Below are 6886 nucleotides of genomic sequence, written 5' to 3'. Positions count from 1 at the left end.
CTCAATCCAAAACAGCACATGAACATGGGGGGAGCCACGCTACTGGAACTCTTTTCGATTACTTATCCAAAACAGCACATGAACATGGGGGGACCCACGCTGCTGGAACTCATTTCGATTACTTATCTACAATCTTGCCAACTGGTTGAGACGGGGACATGAGTACTTCCTTCAAAAAACAGCGCCACCTGTAGTCAAACATCCTCGGGGCTGTGACCGGGTTGCGACGCAACAGCTCGCACCTATCGGACCACTCTGTAACTGTTCTACTGTGCGCCGTCCTGTCTCAGGATGCTGGCAAGGAGATTCTGCCAGTGCAAATCAGCAGAAGAAAAGGAGCAGAACCATGTTGGAATCCCTAATTGGCGGACACAAGCCAAAAGGTCTTTCTGAGCCAAAGACCAAAAAGCCGGCGTCCCGCGAATGGGCCAAAGGAAATGAAAACCGTCATCAAACTGTAGAAAGCGCTTCAGAGACTTGTCGTCTTTGACCATGCCCGGGCAATTCCACTGAGAATGCTGACACCCCTTACCTTTACGCATCGCGACCAAAATGCTACATATCACTTGGTCTATTTCGGACAAATACTGTCTCAAGGATATATATTCCACATTGCGCGCAAAATGGCCATCGGAATGCATTATATGATTATTAAAATAGTGAGACAATGTTAAGCGATGCATGCGGCTGGTGTGGAATGTATTTATACTCGTCAGAAACAGCACAGGGAAACACACCGCCTCATTTCATTTGTCCGAAAGCATTCTATCCGGACTATTACCTTCCGCGGAGGCAAGACTTAAAACATACTCAAAATACTGATCTATTGCTTCCTGACCAATAGCAACAGGCATAAGACAAGTGCCCTGAAACATGCAGTGCTGTTGTCTGTCATATAACATTTCATCTTGTGCCATGTCTTCTGATACCTCTTCTGCCCCAATTTCCTGCTCTACAGCCTCATCCTCACTGGACTGTCTGTCAACAACAACCTGGTCACCCTGACCAGCCTGACCATCCTCTACAACAACCTCTTCTTCCCTACAAAAATCATTTAACCATTCCTTGTTGAACTCAATGTCTTTAATCAAGACATTGGTTCTCTTTAAGTAATCCATAGCCCGTTTGACATGCCACGAGTCAACAAATTGATACTCGTAGTGTCCTTTGTAAGTTAGTTTCCGCTTTAACTCAACTTGAAGCAGAGACGCCTCCGTACTGGACCGTAGCAACCGATTGGTGGTTTGTACAATGTTTGCCGGAACACAAGTAACGGGCCCATGTACACCATTCTGACCACACTTAGGCAATGCCAACACTTTCATAAAAGGGATGCGTAAAGCAAATCCACAACTGACCTCTGGACGCAACAATGAGACAGGGATCAACACACTTATCATACAATGCGGATAATGCTCACTATTACAAATTATTTGCAATGCAAGCCGTTGCTAAACTTGCTGCATATACTTACCTCTCACAGCACAGCACCTGATATTTGAACAGCAGCCTATGACAAACACTACATGTCCATGTCTAACCTTATCCAAAAAACTATATGACAAAACCAAAATCTACAGACCTCTCCAGCCTCTGCTTCCGACTCAGCTGTACACTAGCTATCACTTGCTGCCTATGTTTTAAACTAACACTATACTGCCTTTTGCTGCCTAGTTTAACCCTTTCCATGTTCTAAATTAAATCTATATTTCCCTTCGCTGCTTGCTTTAACACTTTCCCTGTGTTCTAAATTATCCCTATATGTCCCTACACTGTTTGTTTTAATCCTTTCGCGGTGGTCTAAATCATCTCTATATTTCCCTGCACTGCTTGCTTTAACCCTTTCGCTGTGTTCTAAATTATCTATATATGTCCCTACACTGTTTGCTTTAACCCTGTCCCTGTGTTCCAAATTATCCCTGTATTTTATTTCACTCGCCACTTTACTCCCGAATTTAACCCTTCCTTATGCTCAATATTATCCCTGCATTTCCCTACACTTTTTTTCTTTAACCCTGTCCCTGTGTTCCAAATTATCCCTGTATTTTATTTCACTCGCCACTTTACCCACAAATTTAACCCAATCCCTGTGCTCATTATCCCTGTATTTCATACACGGCTTGCTTTAACCCTAACCCTGTGTTTTAAAATATCTCTATATGTCCCTACACTGTTTATTTTAACCCTATCCCTTTGTTCCAAATTATCCCTGTATTTTATTTCACTTGCCACTTTACTCCCGAATGTAACCCTTCCCTGTGCTCAATATTATCCCTGTGTTTCCCTACACTGTTTACTTTAACCCTTTCTTTGTATTCTAAATCATCTCTATATTTCCCTGCACTGCTTGCTTTAACCCTTTCCCTGTGTTCTAAATTATCTCTATATGTCCCTACACTGTTTGTTTTAACCCTGACCATGTGTTGTAAATTATCTCTATATGTCCCTACACTGTTTGTTTTAACCCTGTCCCTGTGTTCCAAATTATCCCTGTATTTTATTTCACCTGCCACTTTACTCCCGAATTTAACCCTACCCTGTACTCAATATTATCCCTGTGTTTCCCTACACTGTTTGCTTTTACCCTTTCCCTGTGTTCTAAATCATCTGTATATTTCCTTGCACTGCTTGCTTTAACCCTTTCCCTGTGTTTTAAATCATCTTTATATATCCCTACACTGTTTACTTTAACCCTGTCCTTGTGTTCCAAATTATCCCTGTATTTTATTTCACACACCACTTTACTCCCGAATTTAACCCTTCCTTATGCTCAATATTAACCCTGCATTTCCCTACACTCTTATCTTTAACCCTGTCCCTGAGTTCCAAATCATCCCTGTATTTCATTTCACTCGCAACTTTACTCACGAATTTAACCCTTTCCCTGTGCTCAATATTATCCCTGTATTTCATACACTGTTTGTTTTAACCCTGACACTGTGATCCAAATTATCCCTGTACTTCCCTACACTGCTTGCTTTCACCCTTTCCCTGTGCTCAAAACTATATCTGTATTGCTTTACCTGAAGTTAAAGTCCTTACTATACATTTTCCTATAAAGCAGGGCACGTCTCTCTCGATGTCTAACATTTAAAGTTAAAGGACCAATGATTGTCACACAATTTGCGAAATTTGTTCTCTGCATTTGATCCATCCCCTTGTTCACCCCCTGGGATTTAATGTATCCTGCAGTCTTTTATTACGCTTTAAATACTTTGTTGCACTAGAATCCCTCCTTATTGTACTTTCCTCTACAACCTCTATAAAATCTTTACCTGAATCTAGACAATCTATCCCATCTACTGCCTGCCCCGCTCCATCTTTCACTGAAGACCTAGTGCAACAGCCTATATCCCTGCCTAATTTCAATAACCATGACAGTTTTGCATTCCAGGCTTTGAAACACAAAGAACGTACTCAAAATGCTGGCAACCGACATTCTCCAAGTAAATGCAGTCCGCTGACAAACATTTACTGATGCAACTATACTTTAGACAACGACCATCATCAAATGTAAAAATGTCAATGCCTAAATGATCTGCAGTGTCCTGGATTTCAATCTCTGTGGCCCAAGTCTTGACACACTTCATCCTGGACTGCTTGATATATTGCCCAAACTATTTTCTCGCTAAGGCAGTGAACACCTAAGTAGGAACCTCTCTGTGCACCAAACCACCAACTTTCATAAAATCTACCTTTAATCGACTACACAACGCTCTACAAACATCATTACCGAGGGGACGGAAAAACTGTTTCTCACTCTGATGCAGTGATGAACACTACATCGGAGTTGACTATAACGCTATCAAAACGCATTGAATATTTTGACATGCGTTAACTGGAAAAAAAAATCTTACGCTTTTTGCCATCAGTGGCAACAAATTCTGCTGTTGAGCCAATGCTTACTTCACTTAAAAAAGTGAGAACAGAAGCGCCAGACAGTGCTTCAACACCAGCCCCACTCTGACAAACAGATGGGGCTGCAAAAATGTTTTCGAGGTCACTAAATCCTGGTGCCGGAGCAGTGCTCATCTCTATTAAGCCAACCTCCACAGAAACACCGGATTGTGCGTGGCTCACAGCTTGACCTGCATCACTCTCAAACAAGGAGGTGGTGACACAAACATCATTGATGTCACTAAGCTCAGGTGCTGCAGCAGTGTTCATCTCAAAGATGCAACTCTCAACAGAAGCTCCAGACAATGCTGGACTTGCACCTACACTAACCCCAACGCCACACAGCTCAAAAGGCTTCGGCCCTGGATTGAGAGCGTCAGCCAAACAACAGATGTAGTGATGCAGGTCATCTAAACAGGAAAAGTGCAGTATTACACTGGCCACAGCTACTATGTGAGTGACTGTCGACCACAGCGAACTGTCCATCCTCACAGATGATGGCAGATGTAGACGTTACCAGTGTCAGCAGACACGTGCTGTACTGCCTGAAAATTCCATCTAATCCATTACGCAGTCACAAAGGGACCGTTTTCCTGCTCAACACCCACATCACCTGATGCTGGGTGTTGACTAAAATGGAAACTAAACAACTGCTCGTCAATAACTACATGACTAGGTAGATCCGGCACGGACAAATAATGTGACGGATGGCTAAAAATACCCAGGTTGCGCATAATACTGTAAAATTTGTCGCCGGAATACAGGATGCGATCGAGATCCTGTGTCTCCCCCGAAAACACGCTTTTCACTACATGATTAGCTATACTACTTGATGCAATGGCCATGCATTGCATCCCTCCGTAACTAGACCTGCTATCCCCCTGGTGAAAAGATTTGCGCACAACCTTAGCTAACGTAATTCCCTGACGATCCCTCTCGACCATTGCCACACGACCGTAGACGGACTGAGGTTCACTAACACTACCACTATCACTAGGTAGAAAAATCAATCAATCAATCAATCAATGTTTACTTATATAGCCCTAAATCACTAGTGTCTCAAAGGGCTGCACAAACCACCACGACATCCTCGGTAGGCCCATATAAGGGCAAGGAAAACAGAAGCAACCTTATCTTTGAAGACCTGCAGCGGCACCTGGGCTTCCTCCTGGACAGCAGGCTCCTCCCTGATGACCCCTGGCTCCCCACGGACCGCTAGCACCTGAAATTGTACATATGGTGCATCTTGACACTAACCCTACGTTCACACAACCAGTGATGAGTGCAACTCAGGACTGATGGCCGTGATTGGACGATGGGAACTAAAGATCCTGGGAGACTTGGCGGGAAGAATATCATTGAACATAAATAACATTGTAGCATTTTGGAACGAATGCGGAGAAACCACCCAACATAAAATCATATGAGCTAAACGCCCACTGGGCTGCCGCATCGTCAATGATCACCGGCTGTGTGACTGCAGAGTAAGGGGAAAAATGGGGTCACCAACCTGCCCCCTCCGTCCGGTGCGCCTGATGGCTACACGTCTCCGACGACACCTCCCAGGACAAGCCTATTGAAATGAAGAGACACATTTATAGAGAATGTCTACTTAAGTCATACTTTATTAGATATTTTATAATCGTGTATCACATACTCATAAAAATTTCCCAACATTTGATTAACAACTAGTGGTAATAATGGTAATAACAATTTTAAAGTGGCTTGGGCATTTTATTAGGAAGCCTTGTTGTTGAGGTGTTCAGGACATGTACCACCGGTATGAGACCATGAAGAAGACCTACGACACGCTGAAGAGACTAGGTCTCTCAGCAGACCTGGGAGCGCCTCGGGATCCCCCGGGAAGAGCTGGTGGAAGTGGCTGAGGAGAGGGAAGTCTGGGCTTCCCTGATTGGGCTACTGCCCCCGCGATCCAAGCCCGGATAAGCGGTAGAAGATGGATGGATGGATGAATTATTAAACAGAGAAAAAGTTGTATACAAATGTATTGTACATCAGTCTCTTAGATTAGTTCATAAACTCTTTCATCAACATTTAATCAGAAGGGTTCAATCTCTCTCCTGTGCTTATTTGAAGCCGACACGACAAACGGCCTCAGAGGAGATGTTTGACAAAAGGCAAGTTAAAGGGGGAATTGGAACATTCTTGTTGATTTTTGCTGGGGATTGTCAGTGGATGACATATAGGTCTAACTGAGACCTACATAAAGGTTTTTGTTTTATGTGTCTAGGACATTCCTACTGGGAGTTAGAGGCAGTTTTGTATGTGTTTTCTTCCTAGGGGGTGCTAGAGCGCAATTTTGAGTTTTGGGGTTTGGTTTTTTGATTAAATCGCAATTTTCGCCAGTCCCGATGTCTAATTTGATGAGTTTGAAGCATGTTAAGGATGTAAAATTAGAGATCAAGGAGGTGGCCGTATTATAATAAAGAATAATAATAAAAAAATGCCAGATATTCAGTAGGGTCCTCTGTCCCTTTGGGACATCGGTCCCTAATACAATAAAACGCTAAAAAATTCAATAGGGTCCTCTGTCCCTTTGGGACATCGGTCCCTAAAACATTATAGAAAACATCAAACTCTGTGGATCCATTGAGATTTCAGTCAAAATGAATTGCATTTAGTCTTGCATTCATATGGTTTGAAAACAAACTGAGAAAGTGATACAGAAAAAACATCAAGACACTGACAGGATTTGAGCCAAACATCTCCCGTTTAACAAACAGGCACATTGACTGACAGCTACAGCGCCTGGAACATCATGGATTTCAACTCGATGCCTATAACCCTATACTCAACTGATAGCCAATTTGAAGCGATAGCATTGATTATCAGTCATTTACATTAGTTTAAACGAGCATGGCTGAAAGGTATGTAGCAAACGTGGCACACGTTTTAACTAGAAATTTTGTGCAAATTTAGAGAAGGACATGGGCTGTACAAGAAAACCCTCAAATTGTGCTCGTGGCAA

The sequence above is a fragment of the Nerophis ophidion genome, linkage group LG01 (assembly GCF_033978795.1).
Source record: "Nerophis ophidion isolate RoL-2023_Sa linkage group LG01, RoL_Noph_v1.0, whole genome shotgun sequence".
In the NCBI taxonomy this organism is placed as follows: Eukaryota; Metazoa; Chordata; class Actinopteri; order Syngnathiformes; family Syngnathidae; genus Nerophis; species Nerophis ophidion.
This window is presented reverse-complemented; position numbering follows the sequence as displayed.